The sequence below is a fragment of the Bombus affinis genome, chromosome 8 (genome assembly GCF_024516045.1).
Source record: "Bombus affinis isolate iyBomAffi1 chromosome 8, iyBomAffi1.2, whole genome shotgun sequence".
In the NCBI taxonomy this organism is placed as follows: Eukaryota; Metazoa; Arthropoda; class Insecta; order Hymenoptera; family Apidae; genus Bombus; species Bombus affinis.
The window spans coordinates 4,061,468-4,077,961 of record NC_066351.1 but is presented as its reverse complement, the minus strand read 5'-3'; the positions used below and the strand labels follow the sequence as shown (position 1 = coordinate 4,077,961).

The 16,494-nt window shown below is 35.3% G+C and overlaps 1 protein-coding gene across 6 annotated transcripts in view; it reads right to left on the bottom strand.

The window, feature by feature from the left end:
* Positions 1 to 16,494, bottom strand: part of LOC126919519 (LIM domain only protein 7) — a 156,456-nt gene that overhangs the window by 66,421 nt on the left and 73,541 nt on the right. For 2 of the 6 annotated variants that reach the window (XM_050728854.1, XM_050728853.1), the window contains exon 1: positions 7,509 to 7,834. The exons of the other annotated variants lie outside the window; for them this stretch is intronic. The gene's annotated coding sequence lies outside the window, so the exon portion shown is untranslated. Of the gene's footprint in view, positions 1 to 7,508; positions 7,835 to 16,494 lie in introns of those variants that run through there. 6 annotated transcript variants of the gene reach the window in all.

The window sequence follows — 16,494 nt, the reverse complement described above, 5'->3', positions numbered from 1 at the left end:
ATGGCTGATATCATCCGAACAAAAAGTCAGCAGCAAAAGAAACGTATGAGGTCATTACGTCTGAAACATAAACGCGACATTGACAGCTATATTGGCGAGATTCGAAAGGATATTCGAACGTCTGCCATCATAGGAGTGTGGATAATTTCGCATTCACCACGTGTGGCAGGTATTCGAAGGTAACACATGGTGGGGAGTGCTACATGAAAGGAAAGATCGAGACGTACCGATCCACTTTGACAGCGAGAATAAATAGAAGTCGCTCGAGAAACGTAAATTTTCAATCGGTTCAGAGATCAGCTTCGTATAATGCTATATGGTAATGAGAACATTTCAACCCTTATTGTACTGCAAACACGTTAGTAATTAATTTGCGACGTGTACGAATTAATTATATTTCTGCAATTTCTATCTAAGAAATGCAATTTTTATTTATCGCAGAATTTTCAGTAATATTTAGGTAAAACTACGGTAAATTCTCTATATAATAAAGTTTTATATAATATTTTATAGTTTTATATAATTTATTTTATAATAAGATTCCGGTATTAAATTCTTTACATAATAAAATTCTGATATCCATAATATATTTTCCAAATAATAAAATTCTCTTTCTAAAATTATCCTCTTACTCGCACCATTACAGAAATATGCTGCTCGTTTTTCATTTACATATCGTAAACCTTCCGATGCTCGTGATACTCGTGTAACATAATAACGATACAATTTATTATAATCAGTGCCCCCGTACAATTTACGTGTAGCAGCTTCGCAGGCCCATTAGCAAATTGCCCTTCGTCCGAGTTAATTGCAAAGGTTCGAACATGGTAGGAGCGTTTAAAGGCGAGAAGACGACACGAAGGAGAGGAAGAACACGTTGCATCGCACAGGTGCGGGTCGACATATTCAGCACGTTCTTGGCGAGTAATGCGGCCTTTCTCCGTGACATTTCAGAGGCAACAAAACAGATGTAGGTGGAGCTCTTGCATCTTTCATTACGATGCAAGGACGACCGGCTACGAAGAACCGACTCGAGATTCTGCTATGCCGATCTTAACCTCCGATTCTTTTCTTCGAAGTTTCAACTTGTCGCGGATTAAATGGACGTTAATCATGATTTATTGATTCAACATCAAAAGAAACTGAATAAATAATTTCAATTTCGATGGGCAATCTCAAAATTATAATTTTTGTTGCCCGCATATGCTTTTATAAAGAGGAAAAAAATGGCAAGTTGGAAGACAATGTCAAAATTGTAATTTTTTTACTGTTCCGGTCTTTTTTGGTGGAAGAAAAAAACAAAGACAAGTTGTGAAAGCCAATGCCACGGATTTACATAACCAATAATCCGTAGTTTCGTATAGTTATGTGTGCAACTATACTGTTATTTAATTTGTACAGGCTAAAAACAACAAACAAGATTATGCAACAATATGGCTTAGAATCGTGTTTCAAATAAAAAGCTTTCATTCCGCTATCGTTTCTTACATTACACGAGAATACCGAGTGAGTCATCTAACTTGATGGTCTCACATTACTGGCTAGCGACATGTAAATCGTGATACTGATTTACTGTATTTCCTGAAAAATTTGCATCACTGCAGTGTCGAAAAGACATGATGCAATAGGCTTCTTAATTTATATCTACATATAAAATGGAGGAACGTCGACTGGTATTTTTAAAGATGAAATCTCATACTTTTATAAATACGAGCATTTCCAGCATTTCACGTTTATACAAAGATACAGTAGACAGGCGTAACAGAGAAATTTAATATTTAATAATGTAATATTTTATATATAATATTTTATAATTTTATATTATATATTTGGTGTTCTTTTATATTTGAACACATTCATTAATATTGACACATATACTTCGTTAATGCATTAATCAGTTAAATACTACTGACATAACTGCTGTATCTTTGTCTTTCACGTGATTCATTAAAATGATTGGAAAGTTAAAAGAGTATCTAGTGAACAGTATGTCAAAATCGTTATTATTTAAAATAAAGACACTTTTGAAATACTTTATGTTCTGGTATTTTATAGTTTGATCTGGCATCTAACAAGATATATAATTTTAAAGATGGGCTAGTTACGTCCTGATACCAGTAAAAGCGTTAAGCTGCTCAAAGCTACATTAACAGTATTCGTTTTTTTCCAATGTTTCTACGTTTATTCCTTCGAATTATAATATTAGAGCGCTGACAAAGCTACCGTTACAACATTTCCTTGGGATTAGTGACGTCTACGATTCGGTCAGCTGGCTACCCGGAAAAGAAATCGTAACCGGTTGTTACGTAAACTGCACGATTGACTAGACGAAAAGACACGTTACCATAGAACTGGTAGAATGTTCGCGTATTTTATCTACAATAGTAACTATTCCCTAATTTTACTGTCTACATGCTACAATTTTAAAATCCAGTTATGAGCTTTCTACTCTTCCCCGAACCGCTTCCTCCTAAACTGGTTTCAGAAAGACATTCACTTTATCTATGCAACACCACTGATGTGAATACACGTGCATTAATCCTCTGAAAATATAATAAAATAACGAAGATTTTCAGAATAATTTTTTCTTTGTCAAGATTTCTAATATTTCTGATGTCAGATGTAAAAAATAGATATTCCAAAGCTTTTGTAAAAAATACACGAGGCATTAAAAATAAAGATGGAACTTAAGGAGTGAAATTTATAATACTATACGCTATGGCTTTCCCGAACCTCTCTCGTGTTGCATTATGAAAAGGTTAAAGTAAATCATAATAATTCTACATAATCTATGTTATTATTGCCACCTTGTTTCATGTTTTTAATAACACAGAAGCCGGATAAAAAATTAACAGAGAGAAATTACAGTTCGTTCAAAGTGAAAGAATTCACTGACGTCTAATCCTCGCGACGTGTCGAAGCGGAAGTGAAACGAGGATGGATACGTGATAGAATCCCTTTATTAGAGTCACGTAACGTCGCAATGCGACGTTGAACTCGTATCTCGTGCGAAACTCGCTGTCAATATTAACACTGTTTTCCCATTCGACGTGTTGTAACTCGAAACGAGGGAATTTTTATTCTGGCAATACACCAGGAAAGGAAAATATCGCTTGCGCAATTCGCAACGAAAACCAGCGCGGCTAGAAACGAAAGCTCTGCGCAACCGGTAGCTGGATTTCGTGTATACGTATGTTTAACATGTACTACCGCTCAAAGATATTTGGATACTTGCTTATCCTTTGATGAGATGTATTTCAATTATACAATTACGGATAAATCAAACTGCATTTATTTTCTTCTTTCTGATCAGTCAAATTGACCAATTATCATTACCATTTTGTACAAAATTCTCAATTTCATTAGTCAGGCACAGAGTTTTTATTATCTGAAAAAAGAGATCTTATTTTCTTAAGTATAAATATTTGTTATAGATAGATAGTATATAAACGATTGCGAATTTTAAAATAAATTTTGTAAAATAATATTTATTTTGTCATTTTTCTCTGTAGCCACTGGTAGTATATATATATAAGGTGGTTTAAATCGTAATATTATAAACTTCAAAGAAAGTTTTACTTCTATGAAAAATTAAGGTTGCCTCTATTTTTTAGAAATGAGACAATAATTTTTACATACACCATTCAAAGGATTTTTTAATCCTCCACAAAAAAGTATTAAAGTACTTGTTCCGAAAAATGATTAAATTTTATTTAAAGTTTAAATGATATTTTAACTTCAATGTCGTAGAACTTATCCTACGAAAAACAACGAAAATAAAAATTAAGATATGCTTGCTATCTTTTCTTATCTTTCACACAATAAATTTTACAATACTAAAGTTAAAATATATTTTAAACTAATCATTTCTCGACCAAGTACCTTAATACTTTTTTGTAAGTAATTAAAATACGTATCGAATGATGTATACAAAAATGTATTGTTCCATTTAGAAATATAGCGATCATCTTGACTTTTTCATCTAAGTAAAACTTTTCTTGAAAACCTTAATATTGCAATTTGTAGTCGATTGAAATCTGATTAATTGATTAAATTTTCTTCGGAACATTTTTTTGTGAGACTACCGGAAGTGTCTAAAAAATTGCGAGGACTCTATTTTTGTATAATCAATAGTAAAATATAGATTATTGTCAGCTGTTTAGTAGATAGTTTAGATTTATAGCCTGACGATTCTATGAAAGTATAGTAGTTATTATTTTTGATTACTAATTCATTATTAATTTTTACATTTTGGTAACATTCACATACAGTTACTACATATTGACTAAGGCTTTGGATTCTGATAAACAGTAGCATAAGTATGATATCCAAGCACAGGTGGCGGTGAGCGGCCAGAGCAAAGATTTTTCATTCGTGTTCGCGCGATGCATTTCGACACACGGAGCCCCGCGACCGTACAACTCGACACGAACGCGCGTTCCGCGATTAAATATACCGCACGGACGAGTGACGGCGACTTTAATTACTTCGCGGAGTCCCGATTAATGACCCGCGTGGACAGCGACCGCCTCTCGTAACTCGCATCGAAAATTTCTAACGACTTTGATATATTGCGCGCTCGCAGTTTGTACAGGTGCCACGCGGAAAAATTATGTTTCCTACCTTATTGGCGGAATTTCAAGTAGACAAAGGCGATTAGCTCTTTGCTTTTCTTCTTCTTCTAGCAACTTTAAGTTTTACTTAGTTAATTTATTAATGAGAAAATTTACACATTGACATCTCATTCAAAGTATCAACGTGTTGATGTTACAACTATTTGAGAAACTTTAAAGTTGTCATGGGAGCAGCTTTATTAGAGCACAGCATTAGGAAGTTTTTTAATAGGATTATGACGAAGACGAAACAATCTCATAGCAAAAATTAGCACTAAAATTATTAGAAAGATAAAAATGACTACTTAATTTTTCATAGAAATTTTATACACAAGAAATTTTGAGGATTTGTCTGATTTTGTGTAAGATATTACATATATTTTCATATGTTTCTCATTTTGATTTCCTTAGAAAGTACAAGTATTACACTTTAGTAATCAGTAGTTGCTTTAATAATTATAGCAATATTGACTAATATAGATATAGTGGGATGCTCTATAACAAAAATTAGCTATCTGTGAAAACTCTACTATGTTGAAATTTCGTTTATGAATCGAAGATTACTGAATTAGAGCCAATTTTCAAGCAAATTACAAAATCACGTGAACCGTGTAAACTATGGGTTTCAACGAAAAAGTCAGATCTCGTTTCAAGCAATCGGCGAGAACACGCTAAATCTCAGATCGATCTTTCGAAATTGTACGGTTCAGCTGCGTCACCGAGGCGACTAACGCCATGGTTCGCAGGCCAAATAAGATTTGAAAGGCAAAACGTGCTGACCAGGCGAATTTTAAACAATCGCATATCAATCACACGCCGAAGATTTCTATGAAGCTTTTCGCGTGCAACTTTCGTTCTCCTTTTGTTACGCTGAAATCGCGACTACGGCACGTTTCCGCGCACGTGTACAAGAAACTCGTCAAGGATAACAGCTGCGAGGAATCACGACTACTAGCGAATCGTAAGGAAGAAGAGGAAATCGAGATTTCGCGAGCACGTAATTTGATTTTGCTCGTTTTGCTCATTTATCCAAGTGTTTCTAGGTCGCGCATTATCCCCGATGAAATTGAAGGGGAATTTCAGATTTTCTGCTTTTAATTGACTTTGTGTTTTATCGAGTCCGAGTACTCTAAAACACTTTACTCTTGCAAGCAATCTTCTCAAACTTTATTGCATTCCAAGTTTCATTATACCTTTTCGTGGCAATAATTAGGATTCAATGTTTTCTTATGTGAGAAATAATTTGTTGGAAAGTAGTAATACACTTTCAAAACCATTTCGGATCTTTATTGGAATAACTAAGGTGCAACTTGAAACTAAAATACACATATGGATGTATCACGATTATCTAGATCTACTATGAAATTGTAATAATGAAATTGCATTATAAAAATTGTGTTCGTTATTGTATTAATTCGAAGTTTTGCCCCCGAAAGGAAAGGAAGGTAAGTAACAAAATGTAAAAATGTAAACGAGAAACGAGCGAATACATTGTATATCCAAGCATCTGAGACGGAAAATAATGGAGGGTACGCGCAACAAAGGGCCAAGAGGAACGAACGTACGAATTACGTGCCGGGTCAATTATCCGGCCTGCACGACCGTTAATCCAATTTACGAAATAGCCGGTCACGAGCGTACCACACGCGGCGCGTGCGACGAAAAGGAGTGTGGATCGCGGTTAATCGTGGGTGGAAAGACCGCCCAGTGATTCGCGGCCTCTTGGAAGTTCGATTCTAACATAATGCGCTGAAAAGAGGAGAGAAGGCCTGACAAAGTTGCAAGAGCCGCCGGTTAAATCATCCAGTATCTCGCGTTGCGTGCAAATAAACGTCGAATCGTGGCATTCGTAGCTCCTTTCCAGTCGAACAGAAGAAAAAGAAAAAGAGGCAAACGCTCGACCACGATTTTCGCCCCGCGAGAACGTTACTCGGGTAACAGGCGTTAATTTTATGCGAATACTTGCTTGAGAACGATTAATGGCGATTGGAGAGACTAAATCGAACCGATTTCAAATTCCCCGGCTGGTTACCCCACACGGTAATCTCACCTTTCGATTCATTTATCTGCGAGTATATATTTGTGCAAGAGGAAAGATTAGATAAGCAGTGGTGTAATGATATATGACAGAGAAGAAATTTGAATTAAAGTAATTTCGGTGAAGTTGAGTTCATATATAATAGTAAAAAAATTTATAAAACAATTACAAGAAATTCTGTGCTAATGAGAAATTACTGAAGATGTTCAAATGGCACTGTTGATTTCGCTAATGGTAAGCTAAATTTGAGAACGTACCGCTGCTTTGATTTGATAGTGACACGATTCAAGAAATGTAAGAGGAAAGGTGTTTTAAAATTTACGAAAATGAGCTAATGTTATTGCAATATTAAGACCAGATTTATAGCAGCATAAGTAATAATTGTTCTCTCTGGCGCAAAGCTGATGGAATTATAAATATGTTTTGCACGATAAAAGTAGAAACGTAATGTAAACTTTGTATGCAATAAAAGTAAGTTTGAAATTTATCGAGTTGTGCCCCAATCAAAACAAAGTAGCAATGTATATTTTATTGTACGGAAGTTCTTGTTACGAAACTAAAAATAGATTGTTGACATCTTTAGAAACGAAGGTAAATCGAGCAATACTGTTATTCTGTACTTTGTACGCAATTATGCTTCATTTGTTTTTAAAAACATGCCAGGCAATGGTAGTCTTAATTATATTAACTCCATATCGTACCCCAGAGATAAGCAATACAACGTACTTGCTTACTGTTTCTTCATTTATATTTCTTTGTTCCATAGATTTCAAAATAATTGAGATATCAAAACACATATACATTGAAATTAAAATGATCATAAATCGTAAACCAAATAATCATAATGAAGTACTCACGTTTTTAAAGACAGCCAAATTCAATGGAATACGTCGTCATAATGCACTTCAAAATAAACCACACTTCCACCAAAACAAAAGTTCCCAAAATTTTTTATTGCGTTCCCGTCAAAAACGAATTAAAAATTTATACGCGTTCCTGTTTTTATGAGACTTATCAAACTCGTCAAACGAAAACTTCTGATACGAAATCGAGTCAACGATAAGACAACACTGATAGATACTTCTTCGATCATATGATGCAATCGTCAATGTCACGCGAAGGTAATTGAACAGAGGACGAACGCCACGATACTACATCACCGACAAAGGACGGAAGATGACTGAGGAGGATTTAATTATTTCATATTTCAGGTATCTCCCACTTCTATGCTCACGGCTGCGCAGTGGCGATTCTCGTGGTGACTACGAGCTGCGTGCATTCACTTAACAATTTCTTCGGCTCTGCGCAACGTGTTACTACCACGCGGTGATCCTTCATATTGATCAATATCTGTATCTGATAATTTTATTTATGCCGATTTTTCAATATTTGACCACCTGATCTGTAAAAAATGTATAATTCGAGGTATCCGAAGCTACTTTTAAAAAAAGATTATTTGAAATCCTGTGGATCTTTTTTAATGTAATTTTATGAGAAACTAGGTATTCTGTAATTCGCATCATGAATTCTCTTAGAATTGTAACTTGTACGTTTTTACGTTTGCTACCTTTAGTTTGATAGGAATATAGTATATCTGCTTCTGCTATTAGATCTACTACGCAATTGTTACCTGCAACATAAATTTTGTAACTTACAGCGCGCGATTTGATTTCAAATTTTCAAAAAATCCTGCGATACAATAACTTTTTGTTAAAAACTTCACATGCTTATTTAAAGGAAGAACAAATTAGTTAATAATATAGTTTGCATTTAGAAATTCAATGAAACAACCTTATGTAACATGTCGCCTTCGGCCATATCGCTTAAACATACAAAAGTCATTAACATAAAAATTCTACCGCCCACGAAACCAATATCAAAACATCAAAAACCTTAAAATTCAATGAAATCAACCATACCACCTTCGAGATAAATACGCATGTAGTAGCTGTGTGCTTCCTCCAGTCAATGTAATGTAAATCTCGGAGACCATAAAATTCCGTTCATATTTATTGGGACACGTGCTAGTCTCGTATATATCATGATAATTGATGGAAATTACAAAGGAAATAAATACTCGAATGAAATTAGTGAAAAGAATTTAAGGTTCCAATTCTAAGACTCTAAGTTTCGGTTTCCAAGATTCTAAAGCTCCAATTCTGAAAAGTTTGATAGCGAAAGTATTTCAATTCTCGTTCCTTAATAGCGTAATTAGGTGACTTTTCGTGACACATGCTTAAACATAGAGCACACGTATTTTCATTTCGTCGCTAAGATGATTATGTTTAAAGATCAGTGACCCGCGTCTACGAATCTCAGAAAAGTTAAACATTGTGTGGCACGTGTTACATTTCGCTAATCAATTTTCCACTCAACGAATAGTACAATATGCAATACTTTCACCGAAACTATCTCAAAATTAAACTTCGGACAATCCAACCGTAGACACAACACCCAATAAATCTCTTGTAAATCGTGAATCGTGCTGGCAATAGATATAACGTGCGAACAAATTGGTATAGTTGGAAAGAACCGGAAGCAAGAGCGGAGAGAATAAACGGCGAAGGCGTCGTTTTGGCGCGTTCGTGGTAAAACAAACAGTGCACACGACGCGACGTTCGAGGCGCGGATGAAAAGTTTGGCGTGTGTTTCGTGCATGCGCCTCCAACGCGATGCACATATTACAGTAACCAGACACAGTGAGAAAGAGAGACAGTGGTTAGGAAAGATCGTGCAAACGACCAGGCGGCGATAGAGCGTGCGAGCAAGATCGTGGCCGCATGATCGGCCACGGGACAATGTAATCGAGACGATAAACCAGATAACTCGTAATTAAAGTTTGCAGATCGATCCGTGGCCTCCGTGGAATGAATTAATTACGAGTAAATTGCGAGTTGGCGTTTATGTAACTGCGCCGCGCCGATTTTGTCGTAAAAGTAAAAGGAATCGGGTTCACCGGTTTAATTTATCGATCTGCTGTCGGTTTGGTTGGTAGTTTCACAGTTGAAAGTATTAAGTTTGCTGCTTTATTTAATCCTGTTATGGTTTTTTATTTTTTACGCTATAACCTCGATCTCATTTCAACGAACGAAAAGATACTTTATGTTTAAAAAATACTTTGGTATAACGTTAGAAGGAAAAATTACCAAGAAAATCAACGATTTTTTCGTGCTCTTTCTGCAATTTAAGAAATTATATGTTTCAAATGATATAAAAGGTATAATTCAGAATAATTTGTCCAGTGATATAGATACTTCTAAAAGTAATGAATGTGGGAAAAAATATACGATATATAAAGTCACCAATTTAAATGTAAGAATATGTAATCGCAGTTTTGATTGGAATAATAAATTGTTTCTGTAGAAGTATTTATATGAAAAGCAATGTAATAAACTTCATAAGCTACTTGCCTATTGCCTAAAAGAAATTAATTTAGAAATAAAACAAGACATTCTAAATTATTTCACATACAGAAACGATTACTTGGCCTGAAAAAAGATGCATGACTTTATTCAGGTTACTAAACGCATGTCAGAATTTGTACTATGGTAATTACGTACACATGCAACTATCAAAAAATTGGAACCTGATGATTAGATTTCTCCAACATCACATTTCTCTTGCTAACCAGACAACTTTTACTTAAACAACATTCTATATTATCAACAGTTTGCGAAATAACCCTGTACATCCGCATGAAACCTTATTTAACAGATTGCAACTTCAGGCCAGTTCTCGTACAATTTTCTTTGGATTACACCGTTACCTAATACTTGTAGCTTCATTATTATGCACGAAACCGGCGGGCAAACTAGCGTAACCGAAGCGTTTCAACGTTCAGTTTCGACAGCAGGAAATTCTGAGAGTTAATATGGTTAATCGTAATCGCTGAAACCAATCAAATCTCATACACGATCGATCAAGTAGAACGGGAATTTTGTAAATTCTGATAAATCACAATTAAAGATCGTGAGTTAATTATGGGATGGAGGCTGTGATACAAGCTATTTAACCGTAAATCTGGGTCATCGAAATTCTTTTTATGGATAAAAGTGCATACACGCGCTATGATATGCCACGTGCACGCATATAAACTCAATTATGCATGAAGTGTATTGTCGACTTTACTTTTAAGTCAGTGGGACCGGAAACCAAAACGACCGAACGATACTGGAATATTAAATTAGTTGAAAATTGACCGCTATCTCATTGCGAAATTAAACCTGTATCATCCGGAACGTTTCCTAGCTGCATCGTATATTGTATTCTTCGAGATATTAAATATTTCATACGATGTTAAGAAAACTTAAAAGAAGAGTTTCTTGGTATTATAATTCGTAAAACTTAATTCCTTCGTGTTGCAAAAAAAAAAAAAAAAAAAAAAACGAGATATATGAAAATGGATTGTTCTTTAAAGATATTGTTATTTGTTAGTGATAATCTTACAAGATATCGTAATTGATTATGATAGTTCAGTCCTGTCTTTAATTTCATTGCTGTGTAAAAAAGATACAACATTTTCATTTCGAATTATTGAACATAAAGTCGATTAATTTAAACAAAATGAAATTAATGAATCACAGATATCAATAATCCTATTCAAATAATAAAATGTAGACATAAATCGAGAAAGAAGAAATAGTTAGCCTAACTAAAAGCGCTTCCTGCTTTAATTAAAAGTTCACGCGTGACCCACGGTACACAAAGCTTCATGTACGCGCGAATTCGTGGAACAGCAAATTCCGCGGCAGAATGGCGAGCATAGAACAATATTTCCTTTGTAATAATTAGACATGACAAGCTTCGGAGGAAGCGAAAGATGCGTTCCTCTTGCGACCATGATCGAGAGTGAGAAACGCATGACATGACGCGAACGGAAAAGAGACGGCGTAGAAGAGAAATTGCGTACAATATGTAGTGAAACAAGTGCCGTTAGTCGTGTTGGTGTCAAAAACGGTTTCACGTTCCGTCTGATTATACATTAGCCTGATTTAATAATCCCAATATTAAATTCTGATAATAATTAGTTCCAATGAACATTGGTGTAATGTCTCACAAACATTGTTTCGAAGTTTGGTTTACGAGCTACAATCAAGTATATTGTATATTTTACTAACTTAGAGAAAGGCAATTTTTAAAACTGAATATATTTATGCAAATTTATATTTTTTCCGATATAAATGAGAAAATAAAACTTGAGTAGAAATACACTTTATCATTTAAATGTTATTACAAGTAACACCATACTCTGAATATTTTATATATTTTTGTATTTTCAAGTTTTCCACAAATGCATTAGAATTGGCAGTCCAATGATAAACTATGAAGTTATCTTAATACTAAAAAATACTATGAGTTTATGTGTCATAGAATTGTGGAAATATAATTTTAAAAAATCTATTTTCTATCGAGCTATAGGATTATGTTAATATTTTGTGCAGATCTTGCATTGTTTTGAAAGTAGGTATTTTCATAGGAATAGCCCTAAAATACGCTAACTATGCGATAAATTCATTTCGTAAAATGTTAGATTAGGAAAGATATGGAAATTGTTATTTTTGCGGAAAATTTTGCGACTGATTATATTTTCATTGTTATAATGATCGACAGTGGTGGATCGGTATATAGTTGTGGTTATTCATTCGCAACATGCGACGCTCGTTATGCGAAATTCGTGTTCAACCCGACGTTCGGACAACAATTAACGACGAGAAACAAGTTGCGCTACATGGGCGAGAAACAGGACCGGATAGACGAGAGGAAAATAGAGGAGCAACGAGAGAAATGACGTGAAAACGTTACCTGACGTGAAATCATTGTGCACTTCTATACGACCATTGTGCACTTAATGAATACTCACGCTTCAAGAATACCGTTCGATTTTAAACCACTCCGTTTAGCAATTTAAAGCATCTTCCAGTTTCACTGGAAGAAATTATTCATAATATGAGTTATAAACACGAAGTAAATTGATGACGTTAAATGGAACTCTACAGTCGGATAAATAATTACGTGAGACTGAGCGGTAAACCTTTTAGATTTTAATATAATCCTTTAGTGCGTTTTTTTATCCTAAAGTGTTTAATAAATATTGATTGTACGAATAGATATTTTGGAGATGGATTTCTATAAAGTAGATTAGTCTTGACGGTAAAACGTGTAAGGTTTCGCGCGGTAATGCTCGATGATTTATGACTGGTAAATTAGTTACGCGTACTTGTTAAGCTTGTGATAACCAGTGAATAAGTCAACAGCTCTGAACATGTTCTTCGTTGAAACAAGTGATGATAGTGTTTACGATGTGTGAAATATTTGATTCTTTAGGTTCCCTCTAATAAATTGTAAAATAAATTCGAATCTTAAATGAAAGATCGTATCTTAATCTACAACTACTATGTTCCTGACTTTCAGACCATTTACATGTCCTTCGTACATAAACTAATACGTATATGATATAATAAATAATAATTAATAAATAATAAGTACAATGATAAATTAATCTGTCAAAATTGAATTTGTCCTTCTTTGATTCGCTACACTTCAAAGAATACTAATCCACGTACAAAGCCTCTTCAAATCCTTACTTCAAAAACTCGATGAGATAATATCTCCGTAGCTCTAAGTTTTCGTCTTCACTGAATCAATAACGAGCGACATTTTCTCGCCGCTTATTGCTGGGTGTTTCGAAACATATCCAATAAACAGCAATTTACAAAAATATTTTGTTCACAACGAGGCAACATACGACGATGTTTTAATAAACATGGAGCAGCAACAAAAAGTTGTTACTCGATGTTGCTTCAATGGAGATGATACTTAAGATTTCTGTTCTTCCCGAAGATTGTACTTCTCTAACTCATTCTTCTCGAGATTTTCATTGTTAACAAAAATCTACAATACCAACATTGTCGCATTATGCAAATAAAATACGAACCGCATTAATATCCCTCTCAGTGTTCAGTCAAGTTACATGAGGTACCCGCGGAACAGACAAATGATAGCGCTGCCGGCCAATCTTTCGCAAGTTTAATTTCCCCGCGCGTGACAGTCATCCGTGACATTAATTACACAGCGTGCATGCCTCGAACGTTCGAAAGGGAAGAAACTGTGTGGCGTGTGCGTGGGTAGTGCGGGGTGGAACGAGGTGGAAAGCACAATTGAAAATGAGAAACACGTGACGGGGACATGAACGTGAAAATATAGCGAGAAGGAAGAAGAGTAACGGGCCATGGGCGTGCGACGGGAACAAGTATCGCGGTCTGTTCGCGACTCTGTGCCGTGGAACAGAGATTATTAGATGCAGAACGTCGTGTCGTAATAAATGCCCTGAGCATAAATACGCTGCTACGATGCGTCGGTGCGGCTCGTTTTCATGTCGTCTAAATTCTTGTCGCGACTCGTGGAATGCTCGCCGTGCGTATTCGACAGTTGCACTTGAACCAGGAAATTGTCGCGGTCCCGTGAAATTCCAAAGAAACGACGCTCTATCACCTGGCACACACGCCAAAATATTTGGGAAATTAACGTCCCCCAGCTCGCGATACATTGCCCGTTACGTCTTGGATTCTAATTTCTTTGCTGTAACGGAAATTCGCAATTATGATGTTAACTGGTATTACGAGTGAAATGAATGTTCATTGAAAAGAGAAGAATACCTATGATATGTAGTTTACTGTTCGAGGTTTATAGAAGAAATAGTATCGAGATGAAATAGGTACTTGATAGTTTGAGTACATATCATATAGTGAATGTTTGTATTAGATGTAGATAAAAATTTGTATTTTTAGATTTAGAGTCCACTTTATTTAGTCAGAAAATAGAAAGAAAGTCACTAAATCACTGATAAGACTAATAATTGGAAATATTCGAACGTTTAAAATTGAAGATACGATATGTTTGAAAAGAAAAGAATAGTCCTTTCCTACGTCTAATAAATCCACCATTATTTTATTAAAATAATATAATAAGATCTACGTATAATAATAAGACGATGAGAGTACAATAATTATTTAATGATAAAATAATACTTAAAATGATTTCGATTTTCCCAAAAGTTTCGTCACTCTTAGCTTATGCTTGATTTACATCTCGTAGTTAGAACAATCACGAACAACAATCTACCACGACTGTCTCAACTCCCGATTACATCGCGCTCTTGTAGATTTCACACACACAACACACATTCTTGCCACGTGCAGCCAAATTTCCATTAGGCACCAAACAACCATCCTTCGTGTATTCTAAGAACAGCTCTTCAATCGCAATCGATATTCTAGCCTAAACATTTGCAAACTCTATCATCCTCGTGATATCACTACAAAGCAGAGTAGATTTTTCTATAAAAATAGCTCCATTTGATTGAAGCTATTCAATCCAATCAGGATTGATTAATCAAATAAACATTCCTAAGATTCTTTTAATTACAGTTTACATCGAAAAGAGATACTTGAGGATTTCCTAGTAAACAGGCCTTTCCTCGAAATTCACATTTTTGCGAATATAGCTTACAAAATAGAACCTAGACATGAACTTGGTTTTGTACCTTCAAATTTATCATGCATAAAAATTCACAATCTAGTTATTATATTCCTGTTTATTAGTAGCATTCTTGGCGGAAGCGGAAAAATTATATTCACCATAGTATGTATTTTTCTTCAAAAAAAGAGCACATCGACAAAGGAAACAAATTCCATTACATGGAAACTAGATCGAGAATCCTAGAAGACTAACAATTTTCCTCATACCATCCAACGTATAATCTCACAATCAGAAGAGAAACATGAGGTACACACACAGTATAGTAAATCTCGACGGGCCACGCTCTGTTTCGCTCTGCTTGCACAGAATAGCGAAAACCTTGATTGTACAGCCCTATCTGACATCTGCACTAGTTGTAAGCATTACGATACATTATTACACGGTCGTGTCGCGCCGACAAAGCGCACCAATGACCAGGTGCAATCACGGCCTCGCGTACAATTAACACGCTGCTCGCAATTATGTCCCCGAGGCTTTCGAAACTGCTCCCTTTGCCCCTGTCGTCCCAACAGTGTGGGTGTTGAGACGTGTTCTGTGTAGGAGACGCACGGCGTCACGATGATTACTCAATTACGGCTGATCAACGGTTCAGAGTCCGATTGAATCCCCTTTCTCCGTGGAAACGACTTTTTTTCCAGCTACGCGTAGGACGCAGAGGTTAATTGTGCAATTGCGACCAGTGAATGGAGCGAGCTATGGATGGTGCCTGATTGTCTATTACTTAATGACTCGTTTCGACTGTTAACTTCTTTGGATATACTCTAAACAAAGCGATAGAGTTTACTTTTGTAGCGATCGTATTGTCGTTTTTTTACAAGGGCTGCAGCCACTTTCGTTACATGTTTCATAGGTTTCAACGAGTATGATGACTGAATATGAATCATGTTTCAATGCACGTGTTTACTTATATTTATGTGGTTTTATATGCTACGTGTGGGATGACAGTTTCTTTATGGTCGATTGTTTTAATTCTGATAGATCTGATAGATATAGCAGGGCGCGATATAGAAAAATCGCAAAATGAGTCGAACAGAAATTTCGTGATTTGTGAAACTTTGAGAAAGATAAAGAAGTGGTATTGATCGATATCAATCATGATACGTGCGATATTATACATCATATCTTCGTCATATCTTGGATAGGGCTTATAACATATGAAATATCTATTTAAACGATTTCAATTCTTTACCTATTCTTAAGTTATATCGAGAAGAATTTCGTTTTCTTGCAGTATACTTTACACGAAATTGAATGCCGAAACGTGCTCTTTTGTTTGGTATGTCGGAAGTTCTTTAGAATTCTTTT